The 21,782-nt window shown below is 63.8% G+C and overlaps 1 long non-coding RNA gene across 2 annotated transcripts; it reads right to left on the reverse strand.

Moving 5' to 3' along the window:
- Nucleotides 1–3,506: 3,506 nt before the first annotated feature.
- Nucleotides 3,507–20,439, reverse strand: LOC127485321 (uncharacterized). 2 transcript variants are annotated; one of them, XR_016216388.1, is made up of 3 exons: nucleotides 13,192–20,439; nucleotides 9,366–9,470; nucleotides 3,507–5,036 (listed from the first exon to the last, which is right to left on the reverse strand). It is a non-coding gene; the product is annotated as an uncharacterized LOC127485321 (long non-coding RNA). The 2 variants fall into 2 exon arrangements; XR_016216387.1 differs by having other exon boundaries at nucleotides 3,507–5,341.
- Between the last annotated feature and the right edge of the window lie 1,343 nt (nucleotides 20,440–21,782).

The following is a 21,782-nucleotide window of genomic DNA, read 5'->3' on the forward strand; positions in this document are numbered from 1 at the left end:
AGTGGGTGACGCACCTGCAGTGCCGGTATCCCATGTGGATTCCGGTTCTGCTCCCAGCTGCTCCTCTTCCCATCCAGCTCTCAGCTATGGCCTGGGAAAGCAGTAGAAGATGGTCCAAGTCCTTGGGCCCCTGCACCCGTGTGGGAGACCCAGAGGAAGCTCCTGGCTTCTGATTGGCGCAGCTCCGGCCACTGCAGCCATTTGGTGAGTGAACCAGTGGACGGAAGCCCTCTCTCTCTGTAACTCTGCCTTTCAAATAAATAAATCTAAAAAAAAAAAAAAAATCGAAAGAGGATGGCTGTGGCTAGGAGGTAAAGCCGCTGCCTGCAGTGCCAGCATCGCACACGGGCATTAGGTCGAATCCCGGCTGCTCCACTTCCAACCCAGCTCTCTGCTGATGGCCTGGGCAAGCAGCCGAGGACAGCCCGGGTGCTGGGGCCCTGCACCCGCGTGGGAGCCCCGGAAGGAGCTCCTGGCTCCTGGCCCAGCCCTGGCCGTTGAGGCCATTTGGGGAGCGAGCCAGCGGATGGAAGCTCGCTTTCTCTGTAACTCCTTCACATAAATGAATCTTGGGCAAGAAAGAAGGCCACGCTACCACGGCTGATCCCGCGGGGCCGAAGCGCGGGCCTTTTTTTCCTTTCCGAACTTTCTGCCAACAACGCGTGTGCCTTCGTAGAATGGAAGTCGTTGTTTTGAAGACGTCCTAGGAGGAGGCACAGTACCGCCCCGAGCACTGCCCCGTGGAAGGGAGACGGCAGAGCCCGGGGACGCCGTCACACTTCCAAAGGCGTAAACCCCACTCGGGGACGCGGCGGCCGCTAGCGAGGCCGGCATGGCGGCGCCGCGCCCGAGCGCAGAACAGACGCACGGAGGCCACGCCCACCGCGCTGCGCGTCTACGTCCCCGCCGCCCTCGGTCCCGGAAGTCCGAGGCCCCGCCCCCTCGGCTGCGCCGCGGCGTCCGCGCGTCCCGCCGCGCCGTCCGCGCGTCCCGCCGCGCCCTGGGCGGAGCTTCGGAGGCCGGCCCCGCCCCCCGGCTGCGTGGCTGCGTGGTGCGTGGCTGCGTGCGCGCGTCGAGCCGGGACTCGGCTTCCGGGACGGGTGGTTCCGCCGGGGCGCTGCGGGCTTCCCGGCGCGCTCGTGCGCGTTTCCTCCCGTGCTTTTTGTCCCTGTCCCGGCCTGCCCCCGGCTGCTCGGGGCGCGCAGGAAAGGGGCCCTGGCCGCGCGCTCGGGGTCCCGCCCGGGCCCGAAGGGAAGGTCCGGGAGGCGCCCGCGGGGCCCGCTGGTGCGGGGACCGCGGACGCGACTCCGGCCCTCGCCGGTGACTGCTGCCGCCCCCTTTGCGGCGAGGCGCCTCCCCCTCCTCGCAGGGCCAGCCCCGGGCGATGGAGTTGCTGCCCCCCCTGTCCCTCGTGGGCAGTGCCAAAGCCAGCGGGCTTCGGGGGCCCCGGGCCCCTCGCAGCGGCGTGGGCAGCAAAGGTCAGGGAGAAGGGGCGCGGCCTGAGTTCTGGGAGACCCCCACGTCCAGGCGCCCTGATAGCCCAGACCTGCCAGTGCACCCCCTCCAGGTGCCCAGGCCCCGTGATGGGCCCTTGATGGGCCCGTGATGGGCCAGTGATGGGCCAGTGGGGCAGGCGGGGCCCGGTGCACGCGCGCACCCCCAGCGCTGGAGGCTGCCCGTGTGCGCCCGTCCCGGCTGGCCGGGGGCAGCAGAGCGGACACACGGGCCCTGGCCTGGGGCTGAAGCTGCAGATCTTCTCCGCCCTAAGTGGACCTCAGAGAGGAAGTTGCACTTTGCATTTTTTTTTTTAAGCTTTTGGCTGCATATTAAAGAAGAAAACATGGGAACTGGACAGGCCCCTCTAAACAGAATGGGCGCTCCCTGGTTTCGCCTCTTGTGGACAGAGGTCGCCTTGGACTGGGCCGACTGGGGCCGAAACCAGTCGTAGCTAGGAAGGGGACCTAGCAGTGGGCTGGGCCTGGAGAGTGCCCCGCAGGGACGCTGGGCACCGGGGTGCTGCGTGGATCTGCCGGTGTGTCCCCACGGTCAGTTCCACCCGAGCTGCTCCAGATGGGGCCGGTGAGCCACACACAGAGGAGGCTGGAGCCCGGTGTCCACCAAGAACGGGCGTGCTAGGACTGAGTGCCCACTGCTGTGTGACCTCCGCAGGTTCCTAACTCTGAGCCTCAGCTGCTGTCTGTATGGTGGGGTGAGCTGCGATCGAGCCTGGCTCTAACCAGCCGTGATCTCCGGCTCTTCGTGTGTCCCGCCCTTGGTCTCCCCAGCATTCGGTGTTCCTGACGTGCCAGTTGTGTTGCTAAAACATTCCTTGTTTATGATTTATTATTTGAAATAGTTGAGAGAAAGGGGGAGGCGCAGAGGTCGTCCACCCGCTGGTTCACTCCCTAGTGGCTGGGGCTGGGTCAGGCCAAAGCCAGGACTTCTGCAGGTCTTCATGTGGGTGACAGGGCCTCAAACCCCCGGGCCATCTGCTGCTGCTTAGTGGAGCAGTCGGGACTCAAACTGGCGCCCAAATGGGATGCCAACATCACAGGCAGCAGCTTTTACCTCCTATGCCACCATGCTGGCCCCTGTTAAAACATTTTGAAATTAATTGGTGTTCACGAAGTTCTGTTCACAATCACCGAGCAAAACAACCAACTGAACCAGAACCCAGCTGTGCATCAGTAGACGGACATGCAAGCCAGCCTCTGCAGCCGAGCAGTGACTGAACCACACGTGGACACCAGGGTGCCCAGTAGGAGCGGGGAGCCAGGAGCTCAGTCCAGGTCCCACGGAAGTGGCAGGGCCCCGATCCCTCCAGCCATCACCACTGCCTCCCAGGGTGTGGACAGCAGCAGAGGCAGATGTGGAACAACCCAACAAAGGTCTATTTATTTGAAAGACAGAGTTACAGAGAGGTAGAGACAGACAGAGAGGTCTTCCATCTACTGGTTCACTCCCCAAATGGCCGCAACAGCCAGAGCTGTGCCCATCCAAAGCCAGGAGCTTCTTCCTGGTCTCCCACATGGGTGCAGGGGCCCAAGGACTTGGCCCATCTTCCACTGCTTTCCCAGGTGCATTAGCAGGGAGCTGGATCAGAAGTGAAGCAGCCAGGTCTTAAACGGGCGCCCACGTGGGATGCCGGTGCTTCAAGCCAGTGCATGAACCCGCAGCGCAGGCCCGAGAAAAAGCATTTAATAACAGACTTCTCACAAGATGTTAAAAAGATTCTGAAATAACCTGCTGTGTGGCCTGATGGGTGTAAACATGTGTATGTAAATATCTAAAGGTTACATTGTAACTGTAAGTACATGGTATGAATGTAGACGTTTACAACCTACGGTAAGGCGAGGTTACTCGGTATAGTCTGCCCTCTGCAGCCTCAGGTTCTGCACCCGCAGATTCGGGTGGTGGTGCTGGGGTGAGTTGAGGTCCTGGGTCCCCCACTGGGTGCCTGGATTGGAGTCCCAGATCTGGCTTCCTGTTGATGCGGAGCCTGGAAGGCAACAAGCAATTGTTTGAGTAGTTGGGTTCCTGTCACCGCCACGGGAGTCCTGGGTTGAGTTCCTGGCTCCTGGCTTTAGCCCAGCCCAGCGTCAGCCACTGCAGGCATTTGAGGGGTGACCCGAGGATGGGGGCTCACCCTCTTTGTGTCTACCTCCCAGATTTGGAAAATGGTGTCTGTACTGAACGCGTAGACTCTTACTCTCATCATCATTCCATAAACACAGTGCTAGGTATTATGGGTAACCTACAGGTGACACAGACAGGAGATGCGTGGTGCCTGTGCAGTGCTACACAGCTTTATGTAATGGACTTGAGCGTCGGTGCCCAGTGGATGTCCAGGGACAAGTGCATGCACACCCACACTCACGCGCACGGCGTGGAAACCACGCCAGGACTTTCCACAAACCATACCCGGTGATTGTCTCACAGGTAACTTTGGTTTCTTGTGCTTCTCTGTATTTCCAGTCTTTCTGTAACGAACACTTCTTTGGATAAACAAACTGAAAACCAGCACACCTCCTTCCACTTACAGCTGTGGCAGCCTGGGGACCTGGGGCTGGGCTCCAGGAACAGGACCTGGGGGATGCCTGGGAGGCGGCCATGTGGGGAGGGCACGCGAGGTGGGCTGCCCCTGCCGTCTTGGCTTTGCTTCTGTGCCAGGTCCCTCTTACGGGCTGCCACGCCCACTGGTGTTGCCAAGCTTCTGATGCAGGGCAGGAGCCCCGAGCCCCAGAACCCACGACCCCCTGTGCCTTTCCCAAATGTGCCGGTCTCCTGCGCTGCCCTGAGGGAGGCCTGGGGTCGGGGTTCAGTTCCCTCAGCCCCTGTACCAGTGACCCTGGAGGTCAGACATGCTCGCCTTCCTGTGAAGTCACAGTTTGTCATCACTCAAGGCACATGGATGAGAAGTGACCGCCAGGAGCCACTGGCCGGTCTCTGGTGCAGCTCCAACAACCCGTTGCCTGGACTCTCACTGGTGTCCAACCCGGGTTCCCAGGGGTTCCTGGGTCCCAGTGGCTGGTAAGTGCAGGCTGAGTTTGGGGTCTGCTGCAGGTTCCTGGGAATTCAGTGACCCCATCAGCCTGGCCAGGCTTAACAGTTCACCTTGAACTCAGAAGAGGGCCCTGCCTGTGTGTGTAGCTGCTGGGACACACACACACACACCCTGGCCCTCCTCTCTCTTGGGCCAGCCCCATGGAGGTGCCAAGGAGGAGACCAGGTCCCTTTGGTTTTTTTCCCCATCTCGGGCAAACAGATCCTTCAACAGCCTGAGGAAGTAAAATAAGAGCCCAAGACTGTTAAAAGTCAATTTAAAAAAAAATATTTATTTGAGAGGTAGAATTAGAGACAGAGGGAGAGACAGAGAGAGAGGTCTTCCATCCGCTGGTTCACTCCCAAATGGCTGCAACAGCCGGAGCTGGGTCGATCCAAAGCCAGGAGCCAGGAGCTTCCTCTGGGTCTCTCACATGGGTGCAGGGGCCCAAGGACTTGGGCCATCTTCTGCTTTCCCAGTCCACAGGAGAGCGCTGGATGGGCAGAGGAGCAGCCGGGATTCGAACCGGCAGCCATTTGGGATGCTGGCAGTGCAGGTGGAGGCTAACCTACTGCACCAGCCCCAAGAGTCACTTTTTAAAGCCCGAGTCACAGACGGAAGCGCTCAGGCAAGAGCTGGCAAAGGACGCCGCAGGCCCTGTGCCCGCAACGTCCCGCAGGCCGGGCCCTGTGATCCAGAGCTTGGGCGAGGGTTGGAGTGTGGTCAGCCTGGACGGATCACAGGCATGGCTGCCTCTCGCTCTGCCCAGGTCCTGCGGGGCCTCCCGAGCGGCTCCACCTAAAAGAGCACACGGTGCTTGTGTGTCGCTGTGCAGCCCCGCTCTGACGCGGCGGCCTGGAGGGAACCCGGAAACGTCTCCTCTGCCTGACAGGAAGAGCAAGGCACTTAGCACTTGAGAGCGTGTGCTGGCTGGCGCTGTGCACGGTGATTCGGGGACACGTGTCGGGGCGCTGGCCGCTTCCGGTCCAGCTCCCCGCAAGTGCACCTGGGAAGCAGCAGCTCACAGCTCAAGGGCTTGAGTTCCTGACACCCACCTGGGAGACCCACATGGCGCTCCTGGCTCTGGGCTCCGGTTTGGCCCAGTCTCGGGTGCTGGGGCATTTGGGGAGTGAGCCAGAAGATAGAAGATCTCTCTGTCTCTCTCTGACTTTCAAATTAAGTAAGTAAGTAAATAATAAATCCTTTTTTAAAAAAGTTTGCGGAAAATGGAATTAAAGACTATTTGTGGTGTACACAGTTTTTAAATCCACACGTAGTTTTTAGATAATACACATCTCTCGTGAACTTTTTTTGATTTCAAATATTTTCTGCAACAAAATAAACATCTTTCATTCCATTTCCCACGAACCTCCTGAAGCACATTGCTGTATTGGAAGTAACCAGGGCCTGGCGGGTGAGGGGCAGTTAGGACCCCTCCGTCCCACGGCGGAGCACCTGGGCTTGGCTCCTGGCGGGGCAGACCCTGGCTCCGATGGTTGGGGACCTGCACTCAGGTGGAAGGTCTCGACCGAATTCTGGGCCAATCCTGGGCTCTGTGGGCAGCGGGGAGGGTGCCCGTGGGTGGGGAGCTCTGTCCATCTGTCTGTCTGTCTCTGCCTCAAATTAAAAATGAAAAATAATCAAACCGCACCCGAGCTGTCACGTCACATGCTGACTACAACCTGGGACGCTGCAGGATCCCTGCTCAGCCTTCCCGCCGGGCCGGTCCTCAAATCCCCTCCCGGGGTCGGGGTGGGGGGCTGACCCCGCGTGCAGGGAATGAGAGGCTCTGAGTGGCCCTCAGCGGTGAGAGGCACAGCCGGGGGCTGGGGGATATCCCAGGATTGCAGCATTTTCCTGACAGCTCCCTGCGCCTCCCAGCTGGCGGCTTCCCCAGCACGTGGTCTTCCGTCAGAGCAGCTGCATCTTGCTTGCACAGAACCTGGACTTATTCCTGGAAAGGAGCTTCAGTAAACGAAACTCGGGGCTCCTTCTTCCAACAGGAGGGGCCTCTCTGTCCACGGGGCCCTGGGCAAGTGAGCTGGCTCTGGACAGGGCGACGCTGGGCCGCCAGAGGCCAGAGGGGGGCCCCCTGCGACAAACAGCGCCAGTGGCCCCTGGACAGAAAGCAGTGGGGTCAAACTTCCGGGAGACTGGAGTTCCCAGTGCAGTCTCCAGTCCCCAGAATACGGAGCAGCAGCCTCCGAGGCTTGGAGCCCCTGGGGAGGACGGCGCGTCCCGGGGAGAGGGCCGGGCCCTGGACAAGGCGCCATGAGCTCCCTGGGGTGTCAGCACCCTGCCTCGCAGTGCTTCAGGTGAGCAGCCTCCATCCGTCTCGGGAGAGAGAAGCTGGTGCCGGCGCCTGTTCCGGAACAGGTCCTGGGCTTCACCAGCAAGGTGGCCCCCCTAGAAGAGGCGCACGGTGGCCTGGGACTGAACTGGGTCCACTGGCAGCCTCCACGCACAAGCAACGTCGGCGGCTCCGCAAACAGGGGCTCCGTGAGCCGTCCCAGCCAGCACCTGCCGTGCCTGCCCAGCTCTGTGTCAGCCCCATGCCAAGCACTGGAGTTCCTAGAAGGGGGGCAGCAGCATCAGGCGCTGTGTAGCCCACGCGTGCAGGCCCAGGGCCCATGCCAGGAGGAGTGCCTTGGAGAAGACGTCCCCCCAGAGGCGGCTCCCAGCTCTTCGAGGGAGCACCCCTTTGGGGGCAGAAGGGACGACTTCGCCCGACTCCACCTCAGCCTCCTTCGCCCTGTCTTCATTTTTCTTAAAAAAAAAAAAATCATGCTCTAGAGCAGCAGGCCCGCACCCAGCATTTCCTCTGTAACCAGCTCTTGTGGGGACAATGGACGGACACAGGCAGCCCGGGATAACCAGGGCCAGCAGGCAGCTGGAGGCCCCGCTCCGTGCCTGTCCCAGTGCCCACAGGGCCCTCACAGTCTCCAGGGACTGGGCTTGGCCACGTCACAGATGCCCAGGCCCAGGGCCACTCAGTTTCCCCAGATGTGTCCCCAGGACCCTGCCCTGGGAAGGCTCAAAGCCAGCAGCGTGGGAGCCGAAGATCGGGGCTGGGCCAGCCAACCGTGGGGACCTCACGCATTAAGCAACCCCTCCAATACCACTCGCAGGAGCCCGTGGGCTCCGCTGTGTTCACTCCAACCTCAGAGCTCCCCGGGAACTAAGCACCATGCCTCCACCTGCTGCCGCCGCTTGGGGAGATGATCTGAGAGTCAGTCCCCTCACCCCTCGGGCCTCCCTGGCCTGGCCCCCGGGGCGGTTCCCTGGGTATGGGGCCCAGGCACCAGGAAGGTCCAGTCCCCTGGCTTGTTTGCCTTGTAGGAAAACAGAACAGTGAGCGCCTCCCTGGACAGACGAATGCACTCTCCCTGCATGTCTCCCCACCTCCCTCTCTGGCCAAGCTCACATGTCACCTAGCCCAGCTACTGGGAAGCCCAAAAACTTCCAGCTCAGGGTTGGCACCAGCAGGGGGACAGCAATGCCGGCAGGCCGGGCAGTGACCTGTGCCATGGCCCTCTCAGCTTCACTGCAACCCACCTGCACTAGGACCTTGGTGTGGGGCGGTGAACATGAACTTGACCGCAGCACCAGCTGCCAGGACTGCAGGGGTGGGGGCAGGAGGGTAAGTGGCTCCGCCTCTACCCAGCGCCCTGGGCACCTCCTGGGTCCAGGAACTGGGTCTGGGGCCTGGGGCTGGGTCCAAGGTCCAGGGTGCACTGCATGCTGGGAGGGAGTACCGGTGTGGTGAGCAGGGGTGGCAGGCAGGAGGGTGTCGCGGCCGCCTAAGAGCCAAGGCAGAGCCCCAGCCTCCTCCCTCGGCCTCCTCCTGGCAAACAAAGACTCGGGAAGTTCCGAGGGGGAATCTTTCTCCACATTTCCCCTCCCCTTGGGCGCTGGGCTCTTAAAGGGGAAAGATCCGGTTTTCCTCTCCAGGAGGCGGCACCAGGCGGCTTGGCGTTGGGTGTTAACCCTCCAAGGCCTGGGCTGTGCACGAAGCCAGGGCCTGCAGGGCTGGGGACCGCGCAGCTGCTCCCTCTGCTCCCTCACCAGTGGGCGGGGGGCTCAGCGGTCCCCGCTCCCATCTGCACCGCCAGCTGCGGCATCCTAGGCGGCCCTCCCAGCCCGAGCGGAGCCCTGCGGCCAGCACCCTATCTGCTGGGTTTGGGTAGCCAGGGTGTGCAGGGCACATGGGTATACACGGCCGGGCAGCCGCAGACCTGGGAGAAAGAAGGAGCCTGGCCCTGCAGGGCCATCCCTGGGGAGGAGGGGGGCATGCTACCTGCGCCCCCCCCCCCGCTGCTCCCCACCCCAGGCCTTGCCTTTGCCTGGGGGCTCCCATGGGGTGGAGGACAGCAGTAGCAAAGCCCCTGGGGCTCTGTGAGCCTCCTGGGTTGACCAGGCGCCCCCACCACTGCAGCAGCACCTGGCAGGCTTGCTCCCCTCATCGGCTGTGTCCACCACTTTCCCTCTGGTAGCCCCGCACTCCTGGACTCAACAGCAGGTCCCCAGACAGGCAGGCCTGAGGGGCCGCAGGCTGTGGGGAGCCCAGGCCTTCTCAGTGGAGGCCACACTCCTGTTCCAGCCATGGGGGGGACTGGAGCTTCCGGATTTGAGCGTGGGGGGTCCCCTATCTGAAAGCACTGGGGGTAGAGGAGCCACACCCTTCACTCACTCACCCCCTACCACAGGGCAATGGTGGAGTCCCTCCCTGCACCAGCTGTGGGGAGTGGGAGGGCGGAGGTGCGTAGCCCCTGACTGCTGACCCCTGACCGCAGCCCGCCTCTTCAAGGCCAGGTGTGCTTACCTGTGGCATCCAGAAGTTCAGTCTCTCTGGGGGAAGCTGCCCGGCCCACCCGGCGTCCAGGAGGCACTTCCGTGCCCGCTCAGGCCCTGCCCTCAGTGTCAGCGTCTAAGGAAGGAAAGGCAGGACGAGGACAGTGACCTGAACTTGAACTTCCTCCACACTCTGGTGGCAGACCCGCAGCCTCACACAGGCCTGGGGGAGCCCTGGCTCGAGAGCCGGCTCCGCCGTGGGGCAGGTGCGAGCACTCATCTTCAGAGCCTCGGTTTCTTCACCCGTAAAATGGGCTCCCCAGTTCTGCCGCGGCGGTGTTGCCGTGATAACCCTGTGGACACTTAGGGTGCCCCTCGCACACAGCGGGCTCTCGGTCAACCAGGGCTGCTGCTGCTCCACGGGCGCCCAGGGCACCTGGCTCCCGGCCTCCCTCAGTCGCCTGCTGCTGGGGCAACTGGGAACACCTCTCTTCTCTTGCACCTCCTGTCAGCTCTCAGCTGTCGACCCCTCCCTGCCCTTCTGCACGGAGACCCCGCCCCGTGCGCACGCTCCTGTCCGGAGCCCCACACCTCCGGGGTGAGGTGGACACCAGCCCTCTCTTGAGAGGCTGCTGGATGCCTGGAGTGATGGCTCCATCAGGCTGTGCAGTCTTTGTTGAATGCCTCCAGAGACAGGCAGCTCACTCCCTCTCTGCAGGATGGAGGCTCCAGACATCTTTAACCCACAGGGCCAGCGTGGGACTGCTCTGCAGGCAGTGGCACCAGTTTCTCTGGGGAATCCCCCCCCTATAAGTAGGTCCTGAAAACTCGGTGAGGTGCTCATTTTTGTCTCCAGAAAAACCTCGGTGAGTGACGCAGAGCAGTGCCTTGCTTCCCCTTTCTGGTTAGCGACACCAGGGCTGCGCTGGGGACCCCACCCACCTCCCTGGGGACAGCAGCTCCAGGCCTGGATTTTCTGGGGTGAGACTGCCCAGGCCCCGGCTCTTGGGGAACCTGGACAAAACAGAAGAAAAGGAGTCACCGGGAGGGAAATAAAGGCAACCTTCTAGAAGGAGTGGCCGCTGTGACTGGGGTGCTGGGAAGCCCCTGCTGTGCCCCGCAGGGCCCCGTGCGAGAGGAAAACCTGGGGCCTGCATTAGAACTGACTCGGACTGTCAACGCAGAGGCCACAGGGCGTCAACCCAGCCCGGGGCCCTTCCGAGCACAGGGGCCGGTCACACACTTGCAGCCCTGGCCCGGGCGGCTGCTCACCCGGGGACGGTGGCGCGCAGCTCCGCCACAGCGACGCGGCTGCCTTCTGCACGGGGCCTTCTGCACGGCCGTGTTTCCCGCAGGGCCGTCTCTGATGTTCCCCACTGAGTCTAGAACACTTTCAGTGCTTGGGAACAAGGACTCTTTCCAGGCGCCTAGGAAGCCACACGCAGATGCCCCCCCCCCAAACGGGGCCCCGCCCAGCTCCCAGGCCTCAGACGGGTCAGCATCCAGCGCCGGAGCCTTGTGCCCCCCCACTGTCACACACGACACTGCCCAGCCCCTGGGTCCCGCGTGTCCTTCCCCTCGGGGAGGGCCTGGGTGTGTGTGGGGGGGGTGCACACTGCTTTCCACGGCTGCTCTCCCCCCTCATACAGCTCAGAGCCCAGCGTGGGCCTGTGGGGTTCACGTTCCCCAGAGGCTCCGGGCAGCAGCGTTCCCTTGCCTTTTCTGGCCTGCACAGGCACCTGCACCTCCCGGCCCGGCCCCCGGTCCCTGCGTCCGTCTTCAGAGTGGGCAGAGTTGCCTCGCTCTGTCTCTGCCCTGGGTTTTCAGGGGTGCGTGTGACGGGAATGGGCCCATCCGGCTCTTCTCTCCGTCACACCTGCAGGTCCCTTTTGTCTTGTGAGTGACACGTTCACAGCCTCCAGGGACCAGGGCAGGAGGGCACCTAGGGGCTGTCCTTCTGCCCACCCGAGGGCGCACCGAGAAAGCCGAGGGCTCCCCCACTCCGCACGCTCCTCCCGCCCTGCTTTCACTCTGGAACCTGCACACGGTCACACTGGGAGGAGTCCGAGGCCACAGAGGCCTGGCCCGTGGGGTGGGGCAGCGGCTGGAGGCCCCTGCCCCGAGCCCCTCCCGTGTCTGGGAGAAGAGTGGGGGCCAGGGGCCAGCATGCCGGAGCATCTCGCGGGCCAGGCGCCCCTCTGGAGGTTCCCTGCTCCCCTCCGCAGGCTGAGTGCGATGCGAGCATCTGCTTCCGCTCTGCAGCTGGGGAAGCTGGAGCTGTCAGAGGGGCGCTGCTTCCCTCCTCGGGCCCCGAGGCGTGCGGGGGACAGGCCCGTGAGCAGGCAGCGGGCAGCTGGTCCCTGCAGAGCCCTGTGGCACAGGCCAGAAGCACCGGACTCACCTCTGACTGCAGAGATGGAGAGAGCCTCAGAGACATGCGTGCGCCTGCCCAAGGACACACAGCTCCGTGGAAGAGCGCTCTTGCCCCGAGCTCCGTCTGCCTTGCCCCCTGCGCCCCTCTGCCGCGGCTCGCCCCGCTTTGCAGAAAGCACAGTGCACAGTGGGGTGGCTGGCAGGGCTGGTATGCAGCCTGGCTGTTCTGAGTTCAAGTCCCGATGCCACCACTGTGGGGCAGGGCGGGGGGCTCGGGCGCACTGCCCAGCTCTCTGTGCCTGGGAATGATGGTCCCGACACTGCTGCCCAGGAGAGCCTGCCCAGAGCCCTCGGAGCCCCAGGAAGCCCTGGAATGCACTCAGCACGAATGGGTCTCCACGGCCATGGACCGCCTTCCCCGGTTGCTGACCACTGTCCTGGGGCCTCTGCAGAGGCAGTGCTGGGGGGTGTCGGGTCTGTCTGGACTTCTGGGAGCCGAGGCAGGTTCTCTGCTTCTTATGCTGGCCCCGTGCAGGTGGGACTGGTGGGCGCTGTTTTTCATGTGGGCAGCCTGAGGCCCAGAGAGGCCAGAGGATGTGCCCAAGGCCACACAGCTGGCAGGGGCAGGGCTGCGCCCTGGTGAGGTTGGCATCTGCCTCTTGCCTGCAGGGGTGCAGCCTTTCCTTGTTCTGAGTGAGACAAGAGCCTGGATTCTTCCCAGAAGGGCGCGCGCCTTCCTGCAGCCCCAGAACACCCTGTGGCTCCCAGGGACAGAGGGTCCCGGCTGGCCCTTCCGAGAGGGGCTCCCGAGAGGGTGGGGGATACGGGGGAGAAGGTGTGGCAGGCCCAGGCCAAGCCTGTCCCCTCTGCTGGGGGCTCTGGGGCGCCTCCTTTCCAGCCCAGCCCCGCACCGGTTTGGGGGAGCTGCTTCGAGTAACAGAATAAGGAGGTGAAGCTTCCCGCGGCACCTGACACGGGCTCTGCACCCCAGGGCGGAAGGGCGAGAGGCCGGTGACCGCAGGCCCCTCTGGCCGGCGTGGGAGGAGTTAAGCGGCGGCGGGCACGTTGGCACGTCGGCACGTCGCCGGGCCCGCGAGGTCCGGCTCCCCACCCCCACCGCCGTGCTGCCTCTTCTTGCCTTTTTCCCTCTTAATTAATCATACGCTGCTGCCCAAGGTAAATGTGGAGATGCCAGGCCGGGACCGCGCAGGGACTCAGGGGGCTCGCGAGGCCGCCGCCCGGATGCGTGTGAAATTACGTGCACAAAAGGAACCTCCTTATCTGGCGTGTGAACTAAATAAATAAATAAGGGCTTTTGTTTGTTTGCCGGCTCCTGCACATGACTGTTTTGACTAAGCGGCTCGTGTTGTCTGCGTCTTTGTGGGACTCTGGGGCGGGGGCTGGGGGGTGGCCGCCGGGCACCTGGGGCCCTCTCCCTCCCCTGGCACCACCCTCACCCCGCACCGCCCCCCCCCCATACACACCCTTGCTGGAAAGTTCGCCCTGCCCGGGCTGGGCTCCCAGGCGGCCTGGCACCACGCCAGGCTCGCCGCCGAGCGCGGGCAGCAGGGTGGGGCGTGCGGCAGAGGCGCCGAGGACGTGGCTGGGCGCCCTGAGCACACGCAGGACCCGAGGCCGGGGCCCCGGGGGCCCAGAAGGTGAGGGCACCCCCGGAGGGCGCAGGGTGGGCACTAAGCAGGCAGCAGGCGGTGCGGCTGCGCTGGGCGCGGGCCTGGTGGGGGGAGAGGCAGGCTGACAGAGGAGGCGGGCACCAAGGCCGTGCCCGCAGCCCGCCTGGCCCGGGCCGGCCTCTCTCCTGCTGCGGCCTGGCCCGGGCTCCGCGGGGAGGCCCAGCGGGAGCGGCAGACACCAAGAGCCGCAGCCGCTGCAGCGCGGCCGGCCAGCAGGCAGCCCCGAGCAGGCGGGGCCAGGCTGTCAAGGAGAAAAACATCTCCAGGCCTGCAAATTGCTGCTCTCAGCTCTTCCCCCTCCTGCTTGGGGGGAAAAAAAAGCGGAGCTTCCTCCGGAGGCGGATGCGAAAGGGATGCAGAATTTTAACCATCTCCTGCACCCACCACCCGTCCACAGGAGGGCCTGGCCTGCCCGGGCCCTGGCCCCAAGGGAAGCGCCAGATGCCTTTCTCGGGGTGTGCGGGAAGCCAGGCCTCCTGAGCACGGGGCAGAGGCGGGTTGGAGCCGGGAGGTCTTGGTGCCCGGTGCCTGGCGCTGCCCAGGCTGTCATCGCCTGCTCCCGGCTCCCCCTCTCGGGGCTGAAGGTAGTGCCCGAGCCCCAGTGCGGTGCTCCTCCAGGCTTGGTCCACACTGACACGCGGCCTTGGGCAGTGTCGGGCTCCTGGGCCATTCTCATCGTGGATTTCTGTGTTGGAAAATAATGGAGGATGCTTTCTGGTGTCTGGTGGGGGCTGCACCCTTGGGCACTGGGGCAGGGTTTGGGGAACGCCTCTGAGAGGGAGCAGGACGGTGGGGCTGCTCCTGGCCCCCTGCCCCCAGGCCCAACACTGAGGGCCACAAAAAGCCTTAATTTTAACTTCTTTTACAATCAGAAGAAAAACTATAAACACGATGAACATATGTAATCAGGAATCAGCCTGGGTTACAGCGGTCTCGAATCCGACGTGGTAGTAAAATGCAATCTTTGATCTTCGTGGAGGAGAGGGCTTCTGGAAGGTCTGTGGGTGCCCTGGGAGTCTGGCTTGGCAGAGCTGGGGGCTCCTGGCGTGGAGAGGAGCCTGGGCCGTGTGTGCCTGTGTGTGTGTGCCTGCGTGTCTCTGCATGTGTGTGCCTGAATGTGGAAGTCTCACGTCTGGACACAGGGGAACACAGGGCAGGGTCAGGGGACAGCGTGGCAGTGAGCCTGAGAAGGTGCTGGGGGCAGCTGTGACTCCCCAGGCCCGCTCCCAGCCCTCTGCACCCCGGGCCGGCACGGTGCGGCCCAGGGAGGCCACGTGTTCTCGCAGCCAGGGGAGAGTCACCTGAGGAATGACGCTCCTCCTCTCTAGACAGGGTCGTGCCGTTCCGGGGTGGAGCAAACGGAGGTCACTAATGGGGTATTTTACGTTCTGCTCACACGAAGTCCTTGCACAAGCGGCTCAGTTCAGACCCCACAGCTCCAGGGCTCGCCACCCCGTGACGGACGAGGGGCAGCGGCTGCTGCTGCCCTGGGCAATGCGGTGCCCCCCACGGAGTCGCGCTGTCTTTCGGCTCTGGGCTTCCTTTTTGCTGCTGGCCCTGCTCGGCCCTGAGAGGGGACAAGGCCGCGAGTGTGGGTGTTGGGCCGGAGGCTTCCAGAATCCCAGGGCTGCTGGAAAGGGGACCCTACAAAGGGCTGGCTTCAGGCTCACAATAGCGGGGCAGTGAGCCACAGTGCCAGGCCAGCGGGCAGGCAGACAGAGCCCCTGTGTCTGCGCCCGTCGGGCTGGGCCCTGCTGCCCCCCGGTTTCCCCTGCCCAGCCTGCCTGAGGGCTTTTGTTTGTGTCCCCCTACCGGCCCGCGTTAACCCCCTGCTGCCCGCCGCCTACCTGGCAGCCTGGCTGGCGCATCCTTGCCAGGCCCTGGTGCCCCGCCCCCTCCCGGGCCGGCGGCTGCTGGAGGAGCAGCTCGGGCCTGCAGGATTTCGCTGGCCTCTCGTGGGAAGCAGGCCGGCTGGGCAGTGCGTGCAGCCTGGGAGGGGTATTCCTGGGAGCTGGGGAGCCACGTGCGCCGTCAGCATTGCAGGGTGGGCACCATCCAGCGACCGTGCGTTTTCGGAAACAATAAAAAGCCACAACACGGCGACAAACGAAGCCACGGCCCGCCCTGAAGTGGGTGTCTGTGGCCGTCCGTGTTGAAGCAAACAGACTGGCATAAATATTTCAATCCTGTGCGTGGAGAGATGGATAGGATAAAATAAATTAGTCATGTCCTGGCCCCATCTGAGGCTTCTCTGAAGGGGGGCCTGGTGCAGCATTCCCCCTCAGCGGTGACATAGCCCCCACCCCCCACCCCAGGTCGCATCCTAGAGCCCGAGTGAGGGAGGGGGCCGCCGCTCCATCTGTGACACGGTGAGACAGTAACTTGCCCCCAAAGGTATAAAACGCAGCCCGGCACAGACCCTGGGGCTCAGAGGGCGCAGACAAGGGGCCTGTGGGGAATGGGCCCCTGCACATGCAGCTTAGAAATTCCAAGGCCGTTTCTCCCAGGGAAATCAATGCCTCCAACGCGCTGTCTGACCTGTTGCCGCTGCTTTATGGATTTGTGCAAGGTGATCCTTGTTTAGACTGACACTAACTAGAACCGGGAGATGGTGCTACCTCTGTTAAAATCCCCAGGCAGCGCCCGGCAGGACACCGGGGTGTGTGCGGCGGCTGGGCCGTCTCACTGTGCCCCGAGAGGAGCCGGGAGGGAGACTGCTCAGCGCACAACATTTTGCTACTTTATTTTAGGCCATTCCGGTGACTCCAGCACAAGGAGAGGGGCCTCTCGCTTGTGTTCTGAGAGCCCCTGCATTTTTAAGCTGGCATACTTTTTTTTTTAAGCTGAACTTTGGAAATTGCCTTTTAGGAGTAGGAAACGCATGCAGGTTCTCCTTTTAACTCACTTGTAGAGAAAGATGCTTAAGGCCAAGTGCGTTCAGTTGGTCCACTCCAGTGGTCCCCAGGGCCTGCAAATGGCCCCCTTTTTAAAGCTGGGGTAAGAAAAGGTGTGTTTTCTGCGGGGACACGGTGTGCCCCTGGGGTGGGCTCACACCCAGACATGTGCCACGTCCCGGCCCACGCACGTTTTCCTTCCGAGGCAGACAGTGGCATTGGGCTCCGATGCCAGGAGGAAGGGTTCGCGCTTGGCTGGGCCGCTGTCACCCTCCCCGGGCCACTGCCCAGTGCCACCCCCAAGCTCAAGTGTGCAAACACCAACACCGCGCTTGCTGGTTTCAGAGTCCCAGCCTGGCTGCAGGCGTCCTGCCACCACCACAGAGATTGGGGACAACAGGAAACACGTGGGGTCTCCAGGGAAGGTGGCCTGGCGGCAGCAGCAGAGACACAGGGGACCTGGGGCCTTGTCCTGTCTGGGGGCCCTTCGCTGCCTGGGCCTCAACTGCCATGGCTGAAAATGCCAACCATGCCCCGCCCAGCCCGCAGTCAGGGGCTGTGGCAGGCGTGGGACTTGCAGAGCAAAGCTGCCCACTCCTCCTCCCCAGGGCGGTGTGCGGGAGGCAGGGGCGATGGTGACCGGTGTGCTCAGCTCACCGGTGTGCTCAGCTCACCAGCGTAAGCACGTCCTTTCTGTCTGAGGAAGGAGTCAGGGCCCGGGCGCATCACCAGTGTCGGTGATGCAGCCCTCCTCTGATCCTTGTGGGAAACACGGGGAGGCACACCCCAGGGGAGGGTCGCTCCCCTCTCTCCACACAGACACAGCTCTGCTCCCGGTTCCCTGTGTCTCCTGGTCCACTCGCCCAGCGTCTGCCCCCCCCCCGGCCCTGCTGCTGGGCAGTGGCAGGCCCTCCTCCCTGCTTGATGGGCTGCCTTGCCAGGGTGAGCCGGCTCAGGCCTGGGCGCTCGGGAGGGAGCTCCTGGGCTCTCTGGCACCAGCCTCCTTCCCCTGCGGTTGTGGGAGCCCGGCTGCCGGCTCAGCTCCTCCACCAGGCCCAACCTGCGCACGACCGGGGCTCCAGGCTATGAACCCCGGCCTCTCGCGGGGCCTGGGCCGTGAAAGTGGACACAGGCAGTTCGCCCTGGACAAGCAGCCCCGGGGAGAGGGTGCAAAGCAGCCTGGATACTGGGACTTCTGGCAAAGGAGGCTCTCGGATCAAATCAGATGGACCGCTTAGAGGTGCAGCAATGTTCAGAACCTTCGAGACTTTCTTTCCAGGGTGTCCGGCTTTGCAGGGTCAACCCCCGAGGCGAACGGGGGTTCATGCCAAGGGGTGAGGCCGGCAGAATTGTCGGGCAGGGGCCCGCTTCCCGCGGGTAGGGCGCCTCCTCGGCCGGCCCCACGCGCGCCTCAGGCGCCAGCTGCCCGGCACCAGGCCGCTGGAACGAGGAGCAGACAGGCTTCGGCGTGGCGTTCGGGAGTGACGGTGACCCGAAGGGCATGCTACAACCGCCAGGTTCATATCTGATGGGATACAGGGAGCCTGCAGGCTCTGCCTCGACCCCTTAGGAAAGCGTGGCACAGACGGAGAGATGTGGCAGTCCCCCAGCCGTGGGCAAGGGTCACCGGCACCACCGCTGTGTGCAGGGCTCATCACACAGGAGCATATTAGCGAGACGTGAAATACGGATAACAGGGGATCAGGGAACAAGAGAGGGTATGGTGCCACCCTGGTGTGCCTGTGTGCGTGCCCCACCCGTGGGCGTGCTTGTGTGTTACACAATTTGATGCGGATCTTCGCGGAACAATGGTTGGCAAAGACCACACATCAGCCCGTCATCTCTGCATGGGCATCGGGTGACCTTGCTTTCTCCGGGCCTTTCATCCCCGACCCTGTTTTGTGCCTACCACTTAAATCGTCTGCGTCGTCACCGTCTTTAGATTAACGTCTTAAATTGAGCACACTTTAGACTAATCTGCGCCTCCCTCAAACATATGGCATTTTTATAATCAGAGAAAAAAATCGTTTTGAAGGCGCGGGAGCAGCCGTGTAGACACGTGGCGGCTTCTCCATCAGTCCTGGGGAGAGCAGTGTTCCTGAGTTCCGCCAACAACTGTGTATAGTCGGTAAACATTATTTGTTCTTTTGTAGAAGATGCGCACATTGATAGCTTATTAATCCAGGACGACACGGGAGCCCCCAGCAAACACGCGTGCCTGCGCAGCCAGGGTCTAAAGACCCCAGGCAGCGCGGGGGTCCCTCCGCAGAAGCCCTGCAAAAACACCCCCGCCCAGCCGGGCAGGTTTCTGCGTCCGCTGCCGGCTGTCAGAGGCGGCGTGGAAGGTTCCGCGGGGGTGTTGCGGGTCGTAGGCGGCGCGGCGGCCTGCGGGGGCGATCTCGCCGGCGCGCACCGTGAGGCCGCGCGCACCGCCGGGGCCGACTCTCCCGCTGCGGGCTCAGGCGGACGGGGCCGCATTTTCCGTGCTGGCGCGGACCCTGCGGGGTCCGTGCGCGGCTCCGGCCCCGCAGGCCCCCGCGCGGCGGGACTCGCCCCTGCTGCCGGGGACCCCGCCCGGCGGCCGCGCGCAGCGGGGCGGCCTCGGGGTCGGGGTCTGGCCGCCGGCTGGGAGGTCCCGCCGCCGCCCGCCGCCCGCCGCCCGCCGCCCGGGCGCGACCCTCTAATCCGCTTTAGTCCGCACATTGTGCGCGCCGCTCGGGCAAAGTAAACAGGACGCGGGCAGAGCGGCCCCGCGCCCGCGACTCCTGACCCCGGGGTCGCGCCCTTTGTTCGCCCTCAATGGGGCCTCACCGCCGCCCGGCCCCGCGGCTAATTGGGGCGCGTGCCGCCGCCGGGGGGCGCGGACCGGCGCAGGGCCCACGCCGGGACCCCGGCCCGGACCCCGGCAGCGAACGCGAACCCGGTCTCCGGGCCCAGACTCGGACCCAGATCCCTGCTCAGACTTGAAAGGGTCCCCCCGGATGCGCCACAGGAGGACCCCAGACCCCAGACCGGAGACGGCCCCGCGCGCCTCGGCAGCTGCGGCCGCAGCCGTGCGGCGCTGGGAGCCCGCGGGGGCGGGGGGCTGCCTGGAGGACGCGCGTCGGGGCGCAGGCCGGCCTGGATCGCGGCACGCTGGCACGCGTGTCCCTGAGTGGGCGCCCGGCTGGGAGCCGCCTGTGCAGGCCCCGGGGGCCGCGGCGGAGGAGAGTCGCTGTCCCTCCCTTCCCCTAGCCGGAACCCCGGGGAGGCAGCCGCAGCCCCCCGCCTCTGTCCCCCTCCTCTTCCCGGGAAGGGCCTGTCTTGCCTGAGGTGGTTCCAGGCGAGACCAGGACGCTGAGGGCCCAGTGCCCTTGACCACGGCACCCCCCGCTGCCTTCTCTGCCTTTTTCTCAAACGTGGGACAAAGCGATGGTTTTTGTGCCAAGAAGCTTTGGGGACTTAACCCCTTGTCATTTGAAAAAACAAAACAAACAAACAGGTTTTGCGCGTTTATTTATCTGCGAGGCAGACAGACCGCTCCTGGCTGTTGGTTCACTCCGTGGCAAATGCCTGCACCGGCAAGACCCGGCCAGCCTGAAGCCGGGGAGGCCAGGAACCCAGTCCAGGCCTCCTCCGGGAGTGGGAGAAACCCAAGGGCTTGACCTGCTGCCTCCCAGGGTCTGCGTTAGCAGGAGGCCAGCGCAGGGTGCAGGCGTCTGAACCAGGCCTCCGCGGCCAGGGTCCTGCAGCCTGCCTGGTGTTGGCTGGCTGGCGTTGTGTCTTTATCTGGTGCCCGAGTGGGGAGAGGAAACGGCTCCGGGGCCTCGCATAGTTTCCTTGGCCAGTGGCAAGCACTGTGGGCTTTGCCGGGAAGACTGGGGTTCTGGGTTTGTTTCTGAGCTCAGGGCAGCCGAGGCACGCTGGTCCACCGGAGGCTGGCCTCTGGCGTGCAGAGGCCCACGTCCCTGGCCGCCCTGGCGCAGCACATGGGACCGCGGTGGCGCTTGCTGACCCCAGACGCTGTCCTCATCTGCCAGCTTCTCCCGCCGAGAACCAGCGGGACGGGCACAGGGCCTGCCGAGGTCACAGGGGGCCCGGGAGCCACCCCGGCTGCCTGGCCAGGAAGCCCTGGGTGGTAGGCGAGGGCTGTGGGCAGGGGGCGTTGCCGGCCTTCAGCACTCAGCTATGGGGGGGGGGCTGTGTCCATGATTTTCTGCTGTATGTCTGTTTCCTCCAGGCTAGTTGGGGGGGGGGGGCAGGATGTGCCTGGCTGGGCAGGGTGGGAGCCTCAGATGCCTGAAGCTGGCCGGGAGGCGAGGGGCAGGGATGGCGTGGGCCAGGCCAGCCCAGGGCGGTTCTGGGGCCTGGGTTTCAATGGGACTCTGTTTTTCCCGGAAAATGTTCTTACCTATGAAATCAGTCTGCGTGTGTATGAGCGTGTAGAGGTACACGCTGATGTGCCGAGTGCCCGTGTGTGTGCCGCGGTTACGGTCTCAGGTCTGGGCGGCATCAGGCCAAGTCACTGCTCCGTGCACTCCGGCCCCGGCTCTCGGGAGGTGTGACGGTGCTTGTGTCCGCCAGCCAGGCGGGGTGGGGACATGCCGTGGAAGTTACAAAGTGTGTGCTACAGAACCACACAGGAGTTACTGTTGTTTTGTGGTTAAAATATTGAGCCACTCACGCAGTGCCTGGCACTCACTAATGACCTGGAGGCTTCCATGCCCTTAAACTCCAGGGAACCCTTGGCTGGGGCCGTCAGCAGGGTGCAGGCCGAGTATGGTGAGAAACTTCAGTGCCCCCCAAAGCCGCTCAGTGTGGCTCTGGGGCGCTCTGCCGGGACACCTGCCCGGGAGCCCTGGACGTTGCCTGTATGGGCCGGCGTCCGCAGGGCTCAAGCCCCAGCCTCGTCCACCCTGTTTGGGGGGTCGGGCACCCTGCCTGGGCTCCCGTTCACAAGACACAGTCTTTCCTTGCTGTCTACTGCAGGTGTTTTCACTGGGGGCATCCGCAGGAGCTCGCACGGAGGGCCTGCCTCACCTGGGCTGGGGGCCCTCTGCCCGGCCCTCTCGGCGCTCCCAGGCCACGCACGCACACACACGCAGACCCGGGGTGCCCAGGGTGTCACCGTGCAGGAGCTGGCTTTATTGTGCTCAGTGTCCCAGTGTGCGGCACCACCAGGCTGTCTTAAAAGGCTCATTCAGCCGGTCTGCCTCGGAGCTATTTTATTTATAATTCTCCGTGTCACGTCAAAGAGCTCTGTGTTTCTTGCACACTGCGTTCGCGTGGTTGAGTGTTTGGGTTTTGGCTGCAGCCGGTTCACTTTTCCGAACGTGTGGGTCCAGGTGTGCGCTGACGAGTTTGTCCCCAGCTCGGGAAGGTTCCCGGCGAGCCCCCCTGCACGTTTCCAGCGTGGCCGAGGGAGAGGCTCCCGATTTCGGAGAGGGTGGGAGCGGGCGCCTCCTCCCAGTGATTAGGCACACTGGCAAAGGCGCACTTGCGAGGCAGAAT

This window comes from Oryctolagus cuniculus, chromosome 11 (genome assembly GCF_051225735.1).
Source record: "Oryctolagus cuniculus isolate XC-2025 breed Fujian yellow rabbit chromosome 11, ASM5122573v1, whole genome shotgun sequence".
Classification (NCBI taxonomy): Eukaryota; Metazoa; Chordata; class Mammalia; order Lagomorpha; family Leporidae; genus Oryctolagus; species Oryctolagus cuniculus.